The 21,857-nt window shown below is 49.8% G+C and overlaps 1 protein-coding gene across 1 annotated transcript in view; it reads right to left on the bottom strand.

The window, feature by feature from the left end:
- tespa1 (thymocyte expressed, positive selection associated 1) overlaps positions 1 to 19,567 on the bottom strand; it is a 203,269-nt gene extending 183,702 nt beyond the window's left edge. The window contains exon 1 of the mRNA XM_085968213.1: positions 19,447 to 19,567. The gene's annotated coding sequence lies outside the window, so the exon portion shown is untranslated. The remainder of the gene's footprint in view (positions 1 to 19,446) is intronic.
- Between the last annotated feature and the right edge of the window lie 2,290 nt (positions 19,568 to 21,857).

Below are 21,857 nucleotides of genomic sequence, written 5' to 3'. Positions count from 1 at the left end.
AGGGGTGTTGGACCCCCTCCGTGCTTGGATGTGAATGTAATAAATGTTTTTACTTTGTGTATCTTGATAAACACTACACCTAAAGGGAATGGGAGAGTGTTTTGTTGTGGGTATTATTAGATTAGGTAATACAGGGGAAGGTTGGCTCCCGAGGATCAGACATTTTGCTCACACCTGCATGATACTATAGTGTTATAAATTATCATGGGGGGGGTGTAAGGTTCGAAAATTTCTGCACAACCCCAGAACACAAGGAAAGTAATTTTTAAAATGATTTTGGAACATCACAGAAGGAATCTGGAAAAGGGGTAAAAGTGTGGTTGGGCCAAACAGAAGATTTTCAAAGAGTTAATTTAAGGAAGAGACTTTTGGACTGTTTTAAAGAGTTATTTGGGCAAAAGGGGTTTAAAACAAAATCCCAAGAAGATTTGGCTGGTTTAAAAGACATGTTCAGGCTTGCAAAAAGCTGGAACAACGGGGAGGCAAGGTTTGGATATTAGACTGTCTAAGGAATGTCCAGGGCTGCCCCAGTTTTGCATAAGGACAATGAAGCCTGTTTTCCCACCAAGAAGTCGCAGAGCCAGGTATCGCGTAAACAGGACATGTCGCCAGCCATACAAAAGAAAGAACATTAGCCCTACAGGTCACCATAAACAAGCCACAGTCCAAAGTCAATTAAAAAGATTAACAAATGTTTTGCATTTTAAAACTGGTTTCAAGGCAATCCCGAAACAAGTTAAAGGCCGATTAAGTCTAGATGAACCATCCCCTAAACTCGTTAAGTTTGGATGGGCCATCCCCGAAGCTCGTTAAAGTTTTAAAAGACATTAAAAATAACGAGCCTGCCAAATTTAACAAAGGAAACTGAGATTTGGTGGTCAGATAAGCCAGGCCCCAAATTAGTATAATTGAGGCCTGCCTTTTCAGTACAGTGCAGTCCAGTATGAACAAGAACACAGCACAGACAGCGGAGACAGCTGAAATGGACAGCCAGTCCGAGTTCAAGTTCAGCCAACCAGCTCAAGAGCGAGATCATCATTGGAGACTTGAATGAAGAAAGAAGAAACAGAGATCGCAGCAACCAAAGGCCTACAGAAACCAACACCCACCAATATTACCACCAACCAGGAACCAACCGCCGAAAAACTCACGAACCAAAGACTTGTTTCCACTCTACAGGCTAGTCTAACTTACCCCTGGGTAAGATTTGGACACAAAAGACTCTAAAACTAGCCCTAACCAAAGAAAATTGGTTACTTACCCGATAGATCCAACAGCGCGACTAACCGCATCAGCGGACCAAACCCAACTGAAGACCCAATGCAGGTGCAGTCTTCTACCACGTCCGAGGTACGGCAGGCCCCAACCACCACAACTAAAGAGAACCCCAATATCGCGAACCTCTACAACTGTCAAGAAAGTCATTTTGGTGAGCATTTCCTGGTCCTCTGGATTCCAGCCTAGCTAGTGTAGTGGGGTTGGGAGGGAAAGGGATTTTGTACATTGTAATTCTTCCTCACTTATTCTGTGTGTTCCCCACCCTTTTAAAGTGTAAGTTTTATTGTATTGTATATTTTCCTGTCTCAAAATAAAAATCTGAATTCTTTTTGACTAACCCAGGTGTCTTGCAAGTTTATTACGACCCTCAAATAAGTCCAAAGTCTAGAACAAAAGGGAGTGGAAGCGATTCGAACCACTCAAAGGAGTCAGAGGTGAAGCTAACAATCAACACCCACACAACACCCCTTACAGGTCTTGTTGCACTTCCCCTTCTCCCAACCTGTTGCCGTTCAGATAATAATCTGCCTTCCTGTTTTTGCCACCAAAGTGGAAGGGATTTGGAGATTGAGGCAGAGATGGGGGGCCATCGGGGAGCGATCAGAGGGGGTTCGGAGATTAGGGACAGAGATGGGGGGCTGTCGGGGAGAGATCGGAGGGTGTTCGGAGATTGGGGCAGAGATGGGGGGGCCTTGGGGAGAGATCGGAGGGGGTTCGGAGATTGGGGCAGAGATGAGGGCCCTCGGGGAGAGATCGGAAGGGGTTCAAAGATTGGGGCAGAGATGAGGGCCCTCGGAGAGAGATCGGAAGGGGTTCGGAGATTGGGGACAGAGATGGGGGGCCCTCGGAGAGAGATCGGAAGGGGTTCGGAGATTGGAGCAGAGATGGGGGGCTGTCGGGGAGAGATCGGAGGGGGTTCGGAGATTGGGGCAGAGATGGTGGGGCCTCGGGGAGAGATCGGAGGGGGTTCGGAGATTGGGGCAGAGATGGGGGGCTGTCGGGGAGAGATCGGAGGGGGTTCGGAGATTGGGGCAGGGGGGTCGATGATTGCGGGGGTGTTTCGTTGATGCTGGGTGGGTGTCGGGACAGATCGTGGAGGTGAGGGGTTGTTTACAGGGTTTGCTTGTTGGGCCTGGGGAAATACTCTTGCTCCTCCTGGCCCACAGGCTGTGCTGTAAAGACACTTGCCTCATGGACCCAGCCTCTCTCGCCTCCCTTTACCTGCGGGTTCCCTGTGGCCCAGGAAGCCCATCCAACTGTGGTTAAAAATAGAAAGCTTGTTAAAATGAAGGCCTGCAACCTCCTTAAAAGGTTTCAATGACCGAGCCATCTCCTGGGAGTGAATCGGTCGCCCGCCCCTCATTCTGCCTGTATTAAAACCGGAAGCGGGTGGGTTCAAGGAGGGTTGGGTTCCTGGTTTAGATTTTTAACATTTCAACTTCCCGCCTGACACAATACTTCAGCTGGGGACTAACCAGTGATTTATAAAGGTTCAGCAGAACTCGAGGCCTCTGCTTATAAAGCCCAGGATTCCATATGGATTTCTAACAGCCTTCTCAACTTGTCCTGCCACCTTCAATGATTTGTGTTCGTGAACCCCATGCCTCTCTTCCTGCACTCCTTTTTAAAAAACAAGGGGTTGCATTTATATAGCGCCTTTCACAACCTCAGGATGTCCCAAAGCTCTTTACAGCCAATGAAGTACTTTCGAAGTGAAGTCACTTATGTCATGTTCAAAATAACTTAACCATTTAGTTTATATTGCATCTCCTCATTCTTCCTACCAAAATGCATCATTTCACACTTCTCTGTGTTAACTTGCATCTGTCATGTGTCTGCCCAGTTTCCCAGTCTGTCTATGTCCTCCTGAAGTCTGTTACTATCCTCTTCACTGTTTACAATGTTTCTGAGTTTCGTGTCATCAGTTAACTTGAAATGATGCCCTGCATACCCAAATCCAGGTCATTTATATATATCAAAAAGAGCAGTGGTTCTAATACTGACCCTGGGGAACAGCACTGTATACTTCCCTCCAGTCTGAAGGCATTGGACCAGTTAAAATAAAGAGGCTGAAACTCCATCACTAATACAGCCAACTAAAGGTTTCATACAGACCCGATCATACCAGAGTTTCACGCACAATTTCTTCAGTCACCGCAGGAAACGTGTACACTTACTGGTCAGAGATTGCAGTGAGGTGGATCGCAAGTGTAAAGGGGATGAGGTGAGATCAGAGCAGCTCAAAGCTCTCCAGTCTGGAGAAAAGGAGGATGAATGAGTATATAGAAGTGTGGAGATAATTACTGGTGATGATGGTGGGCAAACACTTCATCATAATGGGACGATACCTGATCTACAATGAACAGGCTGACATCTACACAGAAATAGCAGAGAGGAGATTTGATATCAGCAATTGTCTAAAACATCAGCAATGGCAAATTGTACAAATGAACCCCATAATCGCTAAAAACAGTCTGTTTCTGCCCCATCCATTCATGTTTTTAGCTCCTCTATTAAATCACCCCGTAATCTCCTCGGTTCTAAGAACATAAGAAATAAGAACAGGAGTCGGCCATACGACCCCTCGAGCCTGCTCCGCCATAGGGCCCCTCGAGCCTGCTCCGCCATAGGGCCCCTCGAGCCTGTTCCGCCATAGGGCCCCTCGAGCCTGCTCCGCCATAGGGCCCCTCGAGCCTGCTCCGCCATAGGGCCCCTCGAGCCTGCTCCGCCATAGGGCCCCTCGAGCCTGCTCCGCCATAGGGCCCCTCGATCCTGCTCCGCCATTCAATAAGATCATGGCTGATCATTGACCTCAACTCCACATTTCCGCCCGATCTCCATATCCCTCGATTCCTCTGGCATCCAAAAATCTATCGCTCTCAGCCTTGAATATACTCAAAGACTCAGCATTCACAGCCCTCTGGGGCAGAGAATTCCAAAGATTCACCACCCTCTGAGTGAAGAAATTCCTCCTCATCTCAGTCTTAAATGGCCGACCCCTTATCCTGAGACTGTGACCCCTGGTTCTAGACTCTCCAGCCAGGGGAAATTGTGGTGTATGTGCCTTTAAGAGCAATTGTGGTGTATGTGCCTTTAAGAGCCCCAGGTGTGCGTAATGCCGGTAATTGCCACTTGGGCTATATAAGCCTGTGTATTGTGTATATCCTTTAGAACCCCCCCCCCAGACTTGCTTAGTAAATACCTATGAACCAACTCCTGTCTTCAGTGTCTTTATCTACACACGGACACTACAGTGGCGACGAGGATGGGATACTGTAGTGTCCGTGTGTAGATAAAGACACTGAAGACAGGAGTTGGTTCATAGGTATTTACTAAGCAAGTCTGGGGGGGGTTCTAAAGGATATACACAATACACAGGCTTATATAGCCCAAGTGGCAATTACCGGCATTACGCACACCTGGGGCTCTTAAAGGCACATACACCACAATTGCTCTTAAAGGCACATACACCACAATTCCTCCCCTTCTAGCTAACTAGTACATCATATTTTAAGTAATTATTAATTACATGTTATATGCAAAATAATATACATTGCTGTATTAATTAATTATAAGTTAGTCTCTCAGGAGGCTTCCTGACTCGGTCCGGATAACGCCTCGGGGGTGTAGTAGTTTCTGGTGGTGTAGTAGGTTCTTCTGGCAAGGCTGATTCGGCTTGAAGGCCAGTGTCAGGTTCATCGGGTTCCAGTATCACCGGATCAGAGGTACACGGACAAAAATTTACCTTGCTGACTGACCATCAACCCCTCATCTCCATATTCAACCCTAAGAAAGGTGTCTCCATTATGACGGCACAAAGACTACAGAGGTGGTCCCTTTTTCTAGGGGCACACCAATACAACATTGAATACAAAGGGTCAAAACAGCATGGGAATGCTGACGGTTTATCGCGCCTGCCGTTGCCAACGATAGAAGAGGCACCTACAGTAGACCCAGTAGAGATATTCCACTCTACCATAGTGGAATGTCTACCGGTGACAAATTCTGCCATTGAAAGGGAGACAAGAAATGACCCTACTCTCTCACGGGTCTACGATTTAACAATGAAGGGATGGCCAGCACATGGCGAACCACTGTTGCCAGCATTCTCGCAAAGAAGAGAACAGCTGTCAGTGTGCCGAGGAACCTTGATGTGTGGATCCAGAGTGGTGATTCCACCCAAACTCCAGGATAAAGTGCTAAAGGAGCTTCACGAGGGGCATCTGGGTGGAGTGAAAATGAAGAACCTAGCTAGGGCGTTTGTATGGTGGCCAGGTATCGATGGAGACATCGAAGACATGACCAAGAGCTGCCTAGGATGCCAGAAGGTCCAAAATGCTCCGCCACAGGCCCCTCTACATCCATGGGAGTGGACCTCATCTCCCTGGCAAAGGGTGCACATCGACTTTGCTGGTCCATTTATGGACTCAATGTTCTTAATCGCAGTTGATGCACACTCCAAGTGGCTGGAGGTAATAAAGATGTCCTCCACCACCACGGAAAAAACCATCACAGTATTAAGGACCATATTTGCCAGGAATGGGCTGCCGGAACAGATATGTTCTGATAATGGACCGCAATTTGTGTCCGAAGAATTCAGAAAGTTCTTAAAGAACAATGGGGTAAAGCACTACACGTCCGCCCCATACCATCCCGCCACCAATGGATTGGCTGAAAGGTTTGTCCAGACCTTCAAGAAGGCCATAAAGGCCATGGGTAATGAAGACATAAAACTTCAGCACAAGGTGGATAACTTCTTATTTGCATATAGGAATGCAACACATATGGTTACAAACCAAACTCCCGCCATGATGTTCTACAATAGAAACCTAAGATGCCGGCTGGATTTGGTCAAGCCCAACATCCGAAGGGACGTGGAGAACCAGCAGTTTCAGGGCATGAATGAAAGGCCAACTAGGGCCTTCCAGATAGGCCAACCGGTTTTGGCCCGGGACTACCGTACCGAGAAATGGCAGCCTGGAACTATCTGCACACGACTAGGACCACTGATGTATACCGTGGACATCGGAGAAAGCATAATAAGGCGCCATGCTGACCAAATCATCAAGTCATCCGAAAAGGGACAACCTACACCACCACGCTATACATCTAATGATGAGGTAGAGATACCCACCTCTGATCCGGTGATACTGGAACCCGCTGAACCCGACACTGGCCTTCAAGCCGAATCAGCCTTGCCAGAAGAACCTACGACACCACCAGAAACTACTACACCCCCGAGGCGTTATCCGGACCGAGTCAGGAAGCCTCCTGAGAGACTAACTTATAATTAATTAATACAGCAATGTATATTATTTTGCATATAACATGTAATTAATAATTACTTAAAATATGATGTACTAGTTAGCTAGAAGGGGAGGAATTGTGGTGTATGTGCCTTTAAGAGCAATTGTGGTGTATGTGCCTTTAAGAGCCCCAGGTGTGCGTAATGCCGGTAATTGCCACTTGGGCTATATAAGCCTGTGTATTGTGTATATCCTTTAGAACCCCCCCCAGACTTGCTTAGTAAATACCTATGAACCAACTCCTGTCTTCAGTGTCTTTATCTACACACGGACACTACAGAAACAACCTCTCAGCATCTACCCTGTCAATCCCCCTCAGAATCTAATGTTTCAATGAGGTCACCTCTCATTCTTCTAAACTCCAGAGAGTATCGGCCCATTCTACACAATCTCTCCTCATAGGACAGTCCTCTCATCCCAGGGATCAATCTAGTGAACCTTCGTTGCACCGCCTCCAAGGCAAGTATCTTCTTCCTTAGATAAGGAGACCAGAACCGTGCACAGTACTCCAGGTGTGGTCTCACCAAAGCCCAAAGCAAGGCTCCAACCCCTTTGCAATGAAACAGCGCCAGTTTTTGCAAGTCGGTTTGAATTAGCAGAGTGAGGTCCTGTAAATGAGATTGGCATCTTTAGCTTCACCATCCACTCAACCATCCTCAGTAACCACAGAAAAGATCGGGAGCACGATTCCCAGTGGCGGGAGGGTCAGTAACCAGAGGACACAGATTGAAGATCATTGGCAAAAGAGCCCGGGGGGAGAGGTGGAGATATTGTTTTACGCAGCGAGTTGTTGTGATCTGGAATGCGCTGCCTGGAAGCAGATTCAGTAATAGCTTTCAAAAGAGAATTGGATAATTTCTTAAAAGGGAAGTAATTGCAGGGCTATGGGGAGAGGGATTAATGGGAGAGCTCTTTCAAGGGTTGAATGGCTTCCTTCTGTGCTGTGTGATTTTGCGACCCCGATATTAACTGGAGGCATGTTTGCAGCGGGGAATCCGATATCAGATGGAAACCTGGAAGTAAGTTCAGCACATCTTAGAATCATAGAATCATAGAAAGTTACAGCACAGAAGGAGGCCATTTCGGCCCATCGTGTCCGCACCGACCAACAAAGAGCCAGAATAAACGTAATCTTTCCTCCACCCAGAACACAAGGAACAGTGCAGGCAGCTCCTTCTCAAACACAGTAAGTACATTATCACTCACAGAGCACAGAGACACAGAACTGGCCTCAATCTTATTATCACAGGCAGCAGAAGTCCCACAGTGATCCGAATTCCCAGAGTTACATTATAAATCCCACAGTCACTTGCAGCAGTAGAATAAGATGTTCTTTCAATGTCCAAACATATCGCACTGACAGGCAGATCCAGTTTCACTCCCTCACACACACACAAACAGACAAACACTGATATGGAGTCAATGCCCGCTGCTGGCTGTATAGAATCATAGAAAGTTACAGCACGGAAGGAGGCCATTTCATCCCATCATGTCTGCGCCGGCCAACAAAGAGCTATCCAGCCTAATCCCACTTCCCAGCTCCTGGTCCGTAGCCCTGCAGGTTACAGCATCCCAAGTGCACATCCAAGTACTTTTTAAATGTGGTTAGGGTTCCTGCCTCTACCACCCTTTCAGGCAGTGAGTTCCAGACCCCCACAACCCTCTGGGTGAAGACATTTCCCCTCAAATCTCCTCTAAACTTTCCCCCAATTACTTTAAATCTGTGCCCCCTGGTTTTTGACCCCTCTGCTCAGGGACATAGGTCCTTTCTATCCACTTTATCTATGCCCCCAATAATTTTATACACCTCAATAAGGTCTCCCCTCAGCCTCCTCTGTTCCAAGAAAAACAGACCCAGCCTATCCAGTCTTTCCTCATAGCTAAGATTCTCTACTCCCAGCAACATCCTTGTAAATCTCCTCTGTACCCTCTCTAGTGCAATCACATCTTTCCTGTAATGTGGTGACCAGAACTGCACGCAGTACTCTAGCTGAGGCCTAACTAGTGTTTTATACAGTTAAAGCATAACTCCCCTGCTCTTGTATTCTGTGCCACGGCTAATAAAGGCAAGCATTCCGTATGTCAGCGTCTGTCAGTGGCATCTTAACGCAGCCAGCTGATTATCATTTTACTTGCGGGTTTGGTGTTGAATACGAGCCGGCGGGCGTGGTGAGGGCCCGCATGGCGCCATCTTAACTCCAGTATTTAAAGAGCCAATCAGAGATCGAATTTAGAGAAGTTGGAGCTGGAAACGAGAGAAGACAAGATGGACCCAGGAGACTCCAAGGCTGCGGCCCGCTTCAATCACGCCTCACTTGATGCACTGCTGGGGGCAGTGAGAAGCCGCAGAGAGATACTCTTTCCCAGCCACTCCCTCACATCCCCATCTATCCATCTACCACTCCAATCACCCTGGTCCTTATACATTTCATGCCTCAGCCTGATAGTCACCCTCACCATTGAATGAACACAGGCCATTACGCTCACTCATCGGTCCGTTCTTCCCCCTGTTGCAGGAGAGGAGAGCACAGAACACCAGGGAGAGTGAGAGAACAGGAGATGGTCCTCCACAGATCTCACAGCTAATAACCACAGAGGAGGAAGCACTGGAGCTCTGTGGCATCTTGGCGTGCCTGGCCGGTAGAGATGGGGACCTCCCAGCTACCTGGGGCACAATGATCATACAACACTCAGTCATGTTGACTTGATTTCAACAGCGAGTGAAATATGATCATCTTCATAATGATATGTTACAACATAGCTTGTCAGTACTAATTCATATCTTTTCTTTCTGCCAGGGCCTTCACACATGCAGCTGGAGTCCATCGACCTTGCGGACAATGATTCCTGAGAGCAGCTGAATCACTCTGAGGATGCACAGTCACAGGACTCATGCACCCACGCAGATATTCGAACTTTGGTGGGACCATATAGGCAGATATTTAGGTTTTCACCTGGTGACTCACACTTCACAAGTGAACAAGAGGAGATGGTGGCAGGAACAACTGTGGAGAGTCCGCGTCGGAGGTCACAGTCCTCTCCAAGCTCTGCTGAGCTGGACACAGATGCTGTACCCCAGGGGCTGTCGATGAAAAGGAGAATCACTGAGGGGCAGCAGAGAATGTGCGAGGTACTGACAGGCCTTCCACACACACGGTCTACGATTGCAGACAAAATGGAGGAGGCTGCCTCAGGCAGGAGTGGGTTGATGCCACAGGGCATTGTCTTCTTCCATGGATGGAATGGCCACCTCTGTGGAACCTCAAACGTTCCAATCAAATGAGTCAATACAGGCCTCGACCATTGCTGTCAGACTCTGGATGCCAACATGTCTGCCGCCTTAAATAGGATGACAGATACCTTAGCCTTAACCTTCCAGCGTTTCAGTGATCTGCACCAGTCTGCTCTCCAGCAGAGTGGCAGGAGTGATGTGGCGCTGGCCCAGGAGAGGGATGATGGTGAAAGGGGTCATGAAAGTGGGAATTCCACACAAAGTGCTCCCACTTCTCACCCACTGCCAACCCCCTCAGCCATTACCTGATCTGTGGTGTCTTGGCATGCCTAGCCGTCAGAGATGGGGACCTCCCAGCAATGTCCTGATGGCTAAGTCTGCCCCTGCAGGTGGAGCAGTCTTTGGGGTCCTCAAAGGCTCCAAAACCCAGAGGCCATCAGCAGTCAGAGCAGGGCTCTGAGCACCTCTGCTAAAGCCACAGGGACACAGGGACTGCCCCACGTAGGTGTGGTAGGACAAGGAAGAGTAAAGCTTTGTCGTTGCACAAGAGTATGCACAGTCTTTTGTGCCACTTTCCCATCCTGCCCATTCTTGGTTGCTGGGAGGCAACTCGCCTTTTAACTTCCTTGATGGTGACTGGGAAGACATGAACTGACGGGGGGCAATGGGGAGAGGTGCGAGGGCTTTGCGCTGTTTGTAGGGCTGCTTTGTGTCAGTGGCATTGGGTGGGGTGGTCAGGATGGACAGGAAGAGTGGCCATCGCATGGGGTTCTGACAGGGGTCTGTTGGTGCAACCTAAGTGAACCTTGCATTAATAAGGGCATCCCTGGCATTCCGGGCAACAATGTGAGCAGCTGGTGCATTGCCCTTATCACCTTTCTCCTTCTTGTCTTCCTCCTCCTCCTCCTCGGAACCACCCAGAGACGATCTGTGCTTTGCGCTTGGCTCCTCCTGCAGGTCCAAACCTCATCGCTGCACAATGTTGTGCGGAGCACTGCGCAACACAGCCTGGCTGAAGCACATCTTCAGCCGATGGATTGTTCGATCACACGGCTGGGGGTCATATGCCATTCACTGTAGCGCTGTTGGGCTTCATTGTTCGGGTTTCTGAAGGGTGTCACAAGCCAAGTTTGCAGTGGGTATCCTTTGTCCCAGCAGCCACCCCTTAAGTCTGCTTCCAGGCCCAAAGACATCAGGGAACTTGGACTGCCGCAGGATGAAAGCATCACAGCAGCTGCCCAGGAATCTTGCGCACTCCTGCAGAAATATTGATGGAGTGGAAGTCCTCGCAGCTGCCGAATACCCCTGGGTTGACCTGGGGTGCCTTATTTGGCATGTCGATGACCCCCTGCACCTGTGGGAAGCCAGCCAGAGCCTCAAACCTGAGCAACCGCTCATTCTGGCTGGCATCATCGCAGGAAAAGTGGACATAATTGCCGGCCCTGGCAAGCAAGCCATCAGTCACCAGTCTTATGTATTTGTGGGCCGCCGACTGGGAGATCTGGGATATGTCTCCATCAGAGCCCTGGAAGGATCCGGAGGCAAAAACGTCGAGGGCGCTGGTCACATTCACAGCCACTGGTAAAGCGTGGCCAGCAGGTCCAGCGGAAGAAGGTTTTCTTCGAGGAGGCTGCAGATGTCTGTCACCACCTGACACAACAAATTCAGCCCCTGAGTCACTGCTGTTCCGACATGTCAAGGAAACTCAGCCTCCACCTGTACACCCTGTGCCGCAGGTAGTGCTTCTTCTGAGCAGCACACGCCCCGCCCCTTCCTGCCCCTCCCCCTCTCCTCCTCTCTCGGCCCCGCCCCTCCCCCTCCCCCTCCGCTCCTCCCTCTCTCAGCTCCTCCCCCTCCCCGCCCCTCCCCGCTCCTCCACCACCCCGCCCCTCCCCTTTCAGCTCCGCCCTCTCTCCGCTCCTCCCCCTCTCCGTCCCTCCACCTCTCCGCCCCTCCCCCTCTCCACCGCTCCCTCTCTCCGCCCCCTCTGCCCCGCCCCCTCTCTTCTCCTCCCCCTCTCCGCCCCTCCCCCTCTCCTCCCCTCCCCTCTTCTCTCCTCCCCCTCTCCGCTCCTCCCCGCTCCGCTCCGCCCCCTCTCCTCCCCCTCTCTGCTCCTTCCCCCCTCCTCCCCTCTCCGCTCCTTCCCTCTCCGCTCCTCCCCCTCTCCTCCCCCTCTCCGCTCCTCGCCCTCTCCTCCCATCTCTGCTACTCCCCTCTCCGCTCCTCCCCTCTCCGCTCCTGCCCGCTCCACTTCTCCCCCTCTCCTCCCCCTCTCTGCTCCTCCCCCTCTCTGCTCCTCCCCCTCTCCACCCCTCCCCCTCTCCTCTCCTCCCCCTCTCCGCCCCTCCCCCTCTCCTCCCCTCCCCTCTTCTCTCCTCCCCCTCTCCGCTCCTCCCCGCTCCGCTCCGCCCCCTCTCCTCCCCCTCTCTGCTCCTTCCCCCCTCCTCCCCTCTCCGCTCCTTCCCTCTCTGCTCCTCCCCCTCTCCTCCCCCTCTCCGCTCCTCGCCCTCTCCTCCCATCTCTGCTCCTCCCCTCTCCGCTCCTCCCCTCTCCGCTCCTGCCCGCTCCACTTCTCCCCCTCTCCTCCCCCTCTCTGCTCCTCCCCCTCTCTGCTCCTCCCCCTCTCCACCCCTCCCCCTCTCCTCTCCTCCCCCTCTCCGCTCCTCCCCCTCCCTGATCCTCCCCCTCTCCACCCCTCCCCCTCTCCTCCCCCTCTCCACTCCTCCCCCCCTCCCCTCTCCGCTCCTCCCCTCTCCGCTCCTCCCCCTCTCCTCCCCCTCTCTGCTCCTCCCCTCTCCGCTCCTCCCCCTCTCCGCTCCTCCGCTCTCTGCTCCTCCCCTCTTTGCTCCTCCCCTCTCCGCTCCTCCCCTCTCTGCTCCTCCCCACTCCGCTCCTCCCCCCTCTGTTGATCCTCTCTCTGCTGTCCAGCTACAGGTCTCTGAACAACAGGCTGCTGCTGGTACTGGTGAAGTTATTAAGCTCCTTGTCTGAGGTCCAATCTAAGGCAGCCATCGCGCCACCCTTCCTGCTGTGATTGAGAAAACCTCCAAAGTGTAGAAAGTAACCTCTCACCAAAAGTACAAACCCTTTCCCACTAGTAGGCCCGACAGTAGCTGAGCATGCAGAGTATTTACTCCAGTATTTCCATGAGTTTAATTCAGCCCCTCAGTTGCCGTTGTGTTCTCACCGTGCTTTCACTGGTGAGTTCCAGGAAGCCCGGGAAGCCCGTGGATGTGACATTAAATTTAAAACTGTTGAAATATTGGTCCAATTGAGCGATTAGCATGTTAGTAAGCAACCCGCCGCTTCCCGCGCAACCACTCTAACGTGCTCGGGTTAGACACGGACCTTACTGGGTTGGAGCCGGCTTCCTGGCCCACTCACAGCTTTGCCGGTTTTACCCCTTCGCCCGCACCCAAAGCCATGGCTCTTCCAGGTTCAAATTCCCACTATGATTCTATGAAACCGGATTATTATCTAATCCAGGAAAGTAGGACCAGAGACATCAATGGTTTCCAAACAGATATTAGGAGGAATTTTGTCAAGTCGAGCAGAGACAGAAGTTAGAAACAATCAGAATGAGGCCAGATATTGTAAAACGAGAGTTAGGGGACCAGAAAGGTGACCTTCAAACAACCTTTCCCTGCAGTGTCTCCCATTATGTACTTATTCAACAAACAAGAGATGGAGGCCTCCCAACCTTCTGATAGTTTCAGCAGGGTAGGCCTCACACATTCTGGTAGTTTGAGCAGGGTAGGCCTCACACATTCTGGTAGTTTGAGCAGGGTAGGCCTCGCACATTCTGGTAGTTTGAGCAGGGTAGGCCTCACACATTCTGGTAGTTTGAGCAGGGTAGGCCTCACACATCCTGGTAGTTTGAGCAGGGTAGGCCTCACAGTTTATGGTAGTTTGAGCAGGGTAGGCTGTAGGGTATGTACCTTTAAGAGAGAACTACTTTTACAGCTCCTGTATACTGTAGTACCGGTAGTGACCACCCCTGTATATAAGCCTTGAGCATGCCTCTGTACTGCCAGTCTTGAGACTACCCTACTCCAGTAAACACCTGTTGATTGTTAAGTGACAGCCTCCGTGTACTTATTGGAAAACATCATACTCTAAGAATCACGGATCCAACAGTGGCGACGAGGTCGATTCGAATCTACCTGCAACTCTGCATTTCCCTTCAAAGATTCGCTTCGGGAGGACGGTGGAAGAAAGTCGAGGCCAGAAGTACGGGCGTCGACCATGAGCAATCGCCCAGTCGTCCGGCAGAGAGTGAACATCGCAGGGGAGGCTGTTGAGAGCCGGGCTTGGTTCCCCAGCCACGACGATCCAGCAACAGACTGGCAACAGGTACAGCGCAGACCCTTCCCGGACAGCGGCGGCTGGAGCTGACCGACGGCACAGAAAAAAGCCGAGCAGCGTCGACGGGGTAAGAGAGAGGGTGAAGCGCACAGGGCGCAGCCGTGGGTTGAAAACCGAGCGGCGTCGAGAGAAAACAAAAACAGAGAGAGAGAGGGTAAAGCAGCAGCCGGGTTCAGGACCGAGCGGCAGAAACGGGAAAGGCGCACAGGAGAATGCGCAGAGCACAGCCAGGGCTCAAGGGCTGAACAGCGTCCGCGGGGAGAAGAAGGGAGAGCGCGGGAGATGCCATTGAGCTGCAGAGAAGAAGGGAGAGTGCGGGAGACGCCATTTTTAGAAGCCGCAGCGGAGAAGAAGGGCGAGCGCGGGAAGAAAGGAAAGCGCGGGAGACGCCATTTTGTGCCAGCGGAGAAGATGGGAGAGCGCGGGAGATGCCATTTTTGACAGTTATATCACACCCAGGGATGCTGAAGAGTGGCAGTATCTCTGCGTTCGACAATGAAGTCGAAGATTAGGCGACATATGTGGAACGCATTGAGGTGTACTGCAGGGCGAATGAAGTGCCAGATGCTAGGAAAGCACTGGTTTTGTTCAATTCCATGGGTGCAAAACCTTATGGCTTACTGCGAACACTAATAACCCCAGAGGAACCAGTGGATAAGAATTTCGGAAGCATAGTAGAAATCCTACAGGACCACTTAAACCCCACACCGCTGCTGATAGCAGAAAGATTTAAGTCCCACAAACAGAACCAGCATAAAGATAAAAGTAATGCTGAGTACTTAACAGAACTGCACAAGCTATCGAAACACTGCCAGTTTGGAGTGGGACTAGCAGATACGTTAAGTGACAAGTTTGTGTGTGGGCTTCAAAGTGAAGGAACCCAGAAACGGCTTCTATCAGAAAAGGATCTTACGCTGGATAAGGCTTTCAGCATGGCAGTATCACACGAAGCAGCTGCAAGGGGCGCTGCAGAGATACAACGGAGACCGCAAGAATATAGCACCAATGAAATGTCATATGGAGCAGGGAAGTGTTATCGCTGCGGCAGAACAACACATGGCCAGAAGGATTGTTGGTTCAAGGACCAAGTGTGCAGACAGTGTGGAAAAGCAGGACACATAGCAAGAGTCTGCAGGTCAGGGAAGAAAACCAACAGCAAGAAATCTCCACAGGAGAAGTACAAAAAGGTACATAAGGTGATGGACAGTAGTTCAGACGAACAGAAAAGTGATACAGACTCCGGAAGCAAGGAGCTGGGTTGTCTGAAACTACATAAGGTAACCGAAATGGAGGAGCACCAGACTATCTGGGTCACACTCAAGATAGACGGAGTCCAAGTGAAAATGGAATTGGACACAGGATCAGCCCTAACAGTCATAAATCAAAGGGACTACAAGCGGTTATTTTCACATATACCCTTGAAAGCTACAGAGATTGTCTTGAAGACGTACACAGGGCAAAAAGTCTACCCCAAAGGAAAAATAAGGGTGAAAGTGATATACAAAGGCCAGGAGATACCTAAAATGGACCTATATGTATTGCCAGATGGAGGACCACCACTACTAGGACGTGAATGGATCCGGAAGATACAATTAGATTGGCATTCCATACAGGCACTGAAGGTTGAGGCCAAAAAGGATGACGATGTCACACCTGGACGACTGTCAAAAATGCTAACTGACGCAAAAGAAGTGTTCCAGGAGGGACTCGGAACAATAAAAGGCATAACAGCAATGATTAAAATAGAGGAAAATGCAAGCCCAAAATTTCTTAAGGCCAGACCAGTGCCTTATGCGATCCGACCAGCCGTCGAAGCAGAGCTGGAAGGGTTGGAACATTCAGGAGTACTGTCCAAAGTAGACTGGAGCGAGTGGGCTACACCCATCATTCCTGTAATGAAGAGGTCGTTGAGTAATACGCCTGGGGAACCAAAGAAGGTCCGCATCTGTGGGGATTTTAAGGTGACAGTGAACCCAATCCTTCACACGGTACAATATCCGCTTCCACGGATTGAGGATATTTTCACCTCGCTATCTGGAGGTAAACGCTTCACAAAAATTGATCTGGCCCAGGCGTACTTGCAAATGGAGGTAGAAGAAGCCTCAAAACAATACCTCACGATCAACACTCATAAAGGTCTCTACCAATACAACCGGCTGGTGTTCGGGGTAGCATCGGCTCTGGCTATTTGGCAAAGGGCGATGGATCAAGCCCTGCAAGGGATTCCAGGGAACCAGTGTTATTTGGACGACATCCTGGTCACGGGCGAAAATGACAGTGATCACCTCGCCAACCTGGAGAAGGTGCTCACTAGATTAAAGGAATATGGGTTATGAGCTAATCGCCACAAGTGCGAGTTTTTCCAGAAGCAGATCTCGTATTGTGGCCACGTTATTGATGAAGAGGGGTTACATAAGGCCCCTGAAAAGATTGAGGCAGTAGTCAAGGCTCCAGCACCGGAAAATGTGTCACAACTGAGGTCGTTCCTCGGGCTGGTGAACTACTACCATAAGTTCTTACCAAATTTGTCTACAGTATTACACCCACTGAACACCCTACTGCAAACGAGGGTACCATGGAAGTGGAATGACGAACGTAAACGAGCTTTCCAGAAGTGCAAAGAATTGATCACATCAAAAGAGGTGTTGGCCCATTTCAACCCAGCACTACCAATTCATTTGGCATGTGATGCATCATCCTATGGTATTGGAGCGGTGCTGTCGCACAAATTCCCAGACGGGTTGGAGAGGCCAGTAGCCTTTGCGTCTCGGTCACTAACCTCAGCCAAGCGCAACTATGCCCAGATTGACAGGGAGGCCCTCAGCCTAATATGGGGAGTAAAAAATTTCAACCACTATCTGCATGGGCAGAAGTTCACCTTGCTGACTGACCACCAACCACTTGTCTCCATCTTTAATCCAAAGAAGGGCGTTCCGATAATGACTGCACAACGGTTACAAAGATGGTCCCTTTTTCTAGGGGCGCACCAATATGAAATAGAATATAAAGGCACGAAACAGCATGGAAACACTGATGGGCTATCACACCTGCCACTGCCTACTGTGGAGGAAGCACCAGCAGTGGACCCTATCGAGATATTTTATTCGTCAATAATTGAACGATTGCCAGTAACTAACGCGGGTATAGAGAAGGAGACCCGCAATGATCCGACACTGTCTCGGGTATATGATTTGACGGTGAGGGGATGGCCAACACATGGCGACTCACTGTTGCCAGCATTCTCATCCAGAAGAGAACAGCTGTCAGTATGCCAGGGGACAGTGATGTGTGGATCCCGAGTGCTAATTCCATCCAAGTTAAGGGAGAGAGTGCTAAATGAGCTTCACGAAGGTCATCTGGGAGGGGTGAAAATGAAAAGCCTTGCTAGGGTTTATGTGTGGTGGCCGGGGATCGATCAACAAATCGAGGACCTAACCAAGAGCTGCTCAGGATGCCAGAAGGTCCAAAATGCACCACCATATGCCCCTCTACACCCATGGGAGTGGCCCTCCTCTCCATGGCAACAGGTGCATATTGATTTTGCTGGTCCATTCATGGACTCAATGTTCTTAATAGCAGTGGATGCTCACTCGAAATGGCCTGAGGTGAAAAGAATGTCCTCAACCACTACAGAGTAAACGATTGCAGTCCTACGGACCATATTTGCCAGGAACGGCTTGCCAGAGCAGATTTGCTCTGATAATGGACCACAGTTTGTGTCCGAAGAGTTTCGGAAATTTATGAGAAGGATTGGGGTAAGGCATTACACATCCGCCCCGTATCATCCAGCCACAAATGGATTGGCTGAGAGGTTCGTACAAACCTTTAAAAAGGCGATAAAGGCCATGTGCGATGATGAAATTCCACTACAGCATAATGTGGACAATTTCCTGTTAGCCTACAGAAATGCGACACATGCAGTTACCAACCAGACCCCGGCCATGATGTTCTTTAACCGAAGGTTGAGATCTCGTCTGGATTTGCTCAGACCAAATGTGCGAAGAAATGTTGAGGATAAACAATTCCAGCACATCAATGAGAAGCCGACAAGGAGCTTCAATGTAGGACAACCAGTCTTGGCTCGTGACTACCGAACATAGAAATGGCAACCCAGAATGATATGCACACGGCAGGGGCCATTAATGTACACAGTGGATGTCGGGGAGAACATTGTGAGACGCCACGTCGATCAGATCTTAGCGTCACAGGAACGAGTCAACCCCATGTCTTGCGTACCTGGGGATGAACCCGACATACCGGTAGCATCTACCTCAGAAACAGTAGCAGTGGAAACGGATGAACTAACCGACGAAAGGGGGCCAGAATCGCCTCCGCACCAAGAACAAGAACCTCAGGAAAGGCGCTATCCAGAAAGGATCAGGAAGCCGCCCCAAAGACTGAATCTATAAATGGACTATTTCTGTTTAATGTGCATGTTAAAGTGTTAATTGTTATTTGAATATTATGGGTACTGCTAGTCTAAAAGGGGAGGAATTGTAGTGTATGTACCTTTAAGAGAGAACTGCTTTTACAGCTCCTGTATACTGTAGTACCGGCAGTGACCACCCCTGTATATAAGCCTCTGTACTGCCAGTCTTTAGACTACCCTACTCCAGTAAACACCTGTTGATTGTTAAGTTACAGCCTCCGTTTAGTTATTGGAAAACATCATACTCTAAGAATCACGGATCCAACACAGGCCTCACACCTTCTGGTAGTTTCAGCAGGGTAGGCCTCACACCTTCTGGTAGTTTGAGCAGGGTAGGCCTCACAGTTTATGGTAGTTTGAGCAGGGTAGGCCTCGAACCTTCTAGTAGTTTGAGCAGGTTAGGCCTCAAACCTTCTGGTAGTTTGAGCAGGGTAGGCCTCACACCTTCTGGTAGTTTGAGCAGGGTAGGCCTCACACCTTCTGGTAGTTTGAGCAGGGTAAGCCTCACAGTTTATGGTAGTTTGAGCAGGGTAGGCCTCACACCTTCTGGTAGTTTGAGCAGGGTAGGCCTCACACCTTCTGGTAGTTTGAGCAGGGTAAGCCTCACAGTTTATGGTAGTTTGAGCAGGGTAAGCCTCACACCTTCTGGTAAATTGAGCAGGGTAGGCCTCACACCTTCTGGTAGTTTGAGCAGGGTAGGCCTCACACCTTCTGGTAGTTTGAGCAGGGTAAGCCTCACAGTTTATGGTAGTTTGAGCAGGGTAGGCCTCGAACCTTCTGGTAGATTGAGCAGGGTAAGCCTCACAGTTTATGGTGATACGAAGTGCTCCACTTACCCAATGTCTGCCCCAGCCACACGGATCAATCCCAGTCAGTTATTGCGATAACAGGAAGCTCAGGGTGTCCATCGCTGTGTCCATTGATGGTTTGCTCGAACAGACACTAACTTCAGGCCTGAGTCTGTCACAGTGTGAGTAAGAAAGCGGAAGCTGAGTGAGCTCCAGTCTAACCTCTGCTATTAAACCACTTCCTGTGTGTGCATCAGCTTCAAGCTGACTCACAACATTATTATTCTCAATTCGTCTCAGAAATGAGCACCTCGGCAGCTATTGATCTGCAGAAGAATATTTTCTGCATGAATTTGAGGAAATAAATTATGAATTAAGTCCTGGTGAGAAAATGACAAGCAGAAAAATGTTGTTATTAACAGTGACTCGGTGCTTCTCTCTAACCCCTCCACCATGACTGCTTTTTAGTTTCAGTTACACTAACTTCCAGAAGATTGGTTTTTTAACAGACCTCAGAAGCTTTCCTGCCTAATTGTAATGTTAGTGCATCATGACGGAAAGTTCCGGCACAGAAAATGGTTATTCGGCCCATCAAACCTGTGCTGGTTAAGATGTTCAGCATTCCTCGAACCAGTGCTCTCGCCGTATCTTGAGATCCACGCTGAATGCCATGCGCCGCCACATGATCACTCTCGATCGCTCTCTTCAGCAGCACCGACTCACTCTATCTCAAAGCTGTCCTGGTCTGCAGTTCCATTTCAGCAAGAGCGGCTGGAGAGCGCCAAACCTCGGGAGATTACAAGGTGAGCGAGAGGGGCTGGAGAGCGCCAAACCTCGGGAGATTTCAAAGGTGAGCGGGAGCAGCTGGAGAGCGCCAAACCTCGGGAGATTACAAGGTGAGCGAGAGCGGCTGGAGAGCGCCAAACCTCGGGAGATTGCAAGGTGAGCGAGAGGGGCTGGAGAGCGTCAAACCTCGGGAGATTTAAAAAGTGAGCTGGGGCTACAACGGACTGGTGAGTGTAAAGAAGTAAAAAGTAATCGAAGTGTGAAATCACCAGTGATCGGTTGGTGAGTATTTCTTTCTTTCTCACTTTTTTCCAAACTGAATTTTTGTGGTTATAGTTTCTAAGGTCTCTGTTGTTTAGCAGGGAGTGCTAGTAAACACGGGCCCTTGAGTATATCATTTAATTGTAGTGTAATTAGTGGTATTGATTTGATTAAATTTAATTTGAATTAATTAAAGGGTAAGTCATGGCAGCACAGCTCGGCCCCATGGCATGCTCCTCTTGCACTATGTGGGAAATCAGGGAATCTTCCTGTGTCCCTGACGACCATGTGTGCAGGAAGTGTATCCAGCTGCAGCTACTGGCAGACCACATTGCGGTGCTGGAGCTGCAAATCGATACATACTGGAGCATTTGCGATGCTGAGGACATTGTGGATAGTACGTTTAGGGAGTTGGTCACACCGCAGGTAAAGGCTGCACAGGCAGGAAGGAATGGGTAACCACCAGGCAGAGTAGTAGGTGCAGGCAGGTAGTGCAGGGGTCCCCTGTGGACATTCCCCTCTCAAACAGATATACTTTGGATATTGTTGGGGAGGATGGCTTATCGGGGGAAGGCAGCAGCAGCCAACTTCTTGGCACCATGGGTGGTTCTGCTGCACAGGACGGGAGGAAAAAGAGCAGGAGAGCTATAGTGATAGGGGATTCGATTGTAAGGGGAATAGATAGGCATTTCTGCAGCCGCAAATGAGACTCCAGGATGGTATGTTGCCTCCCTGGTGCAAGGGTCAAGGATGTCTCGGAGCGGCTGCAGGGCATTCTGGAGGAGGAGGGTGAACAGCCAGTTGTCGTGGTGCATATAGGTACCAGCGATATAGGTAAAAAACGGGATGAGGTCCTAAAAGCTGAATATAGGGAGTTAGGAGGTAAATTAAAAAATAGGACCTCAAAGGTAGTACTCTCAGGATTGCTACCAGTGCCACATGCTAGTCAGAGTAGAAATAGAAGGATATTTCAGATGAATACGTAGCTAGATGAATGGTGCAAGGGGGAGAGAATTCAAATTCCTGGGACATTGGAACCGGTTCTGGGGGAGATGGGACCAGTACAAAATGGACAGTTTGTACCTGAGCAGGACTGGGACCGATGTCCTAGGGGGAGTGTTTGCTAGTGCTGTTGGGGAGGGTTTAAACTAAAATGGCAGGGGGTTGGGAACCTGTGCAGGGAAACAGAGGAAAGGGAAGCAAGGATAGAAGCAAAAGACAGGAAGGAGAAAAGTGGAAGGCAGAGAAATCAAGTGTGTATATCAAATAGGGCCACAGTAAATAATAATTCTAAAAGGGCTAAGAGTGTTAAAAAAACAAGCCTGAAGGCTTTGTGTCTTAATGCGAGGAGCATTCATAATAAGCTGAATGAATTAGCGCACAAATAGATGTAAACGGATATGATATAATTG

This window comes from Somniosus microcephalus, chromosome 26 (assembly GCF_052327205.1).
Source record: "Somniosus microcephalus isolate GS21.2 chromosome 26, FLI_Smic_1.0, whole genome shotgun sequence".
NCBI classification, from domain to species: Eukaryota; Metazoa; Chordata; class Chondrichthyes; order Squaliformes; family Somniosidae; genus Somniosus; species Somniosus microcephalus.
The sequence above is the reverse complement of the archived record's forward strand: the minus strand, read 5'-3'. Positions and strand labels throughout refer to the sequence as shown.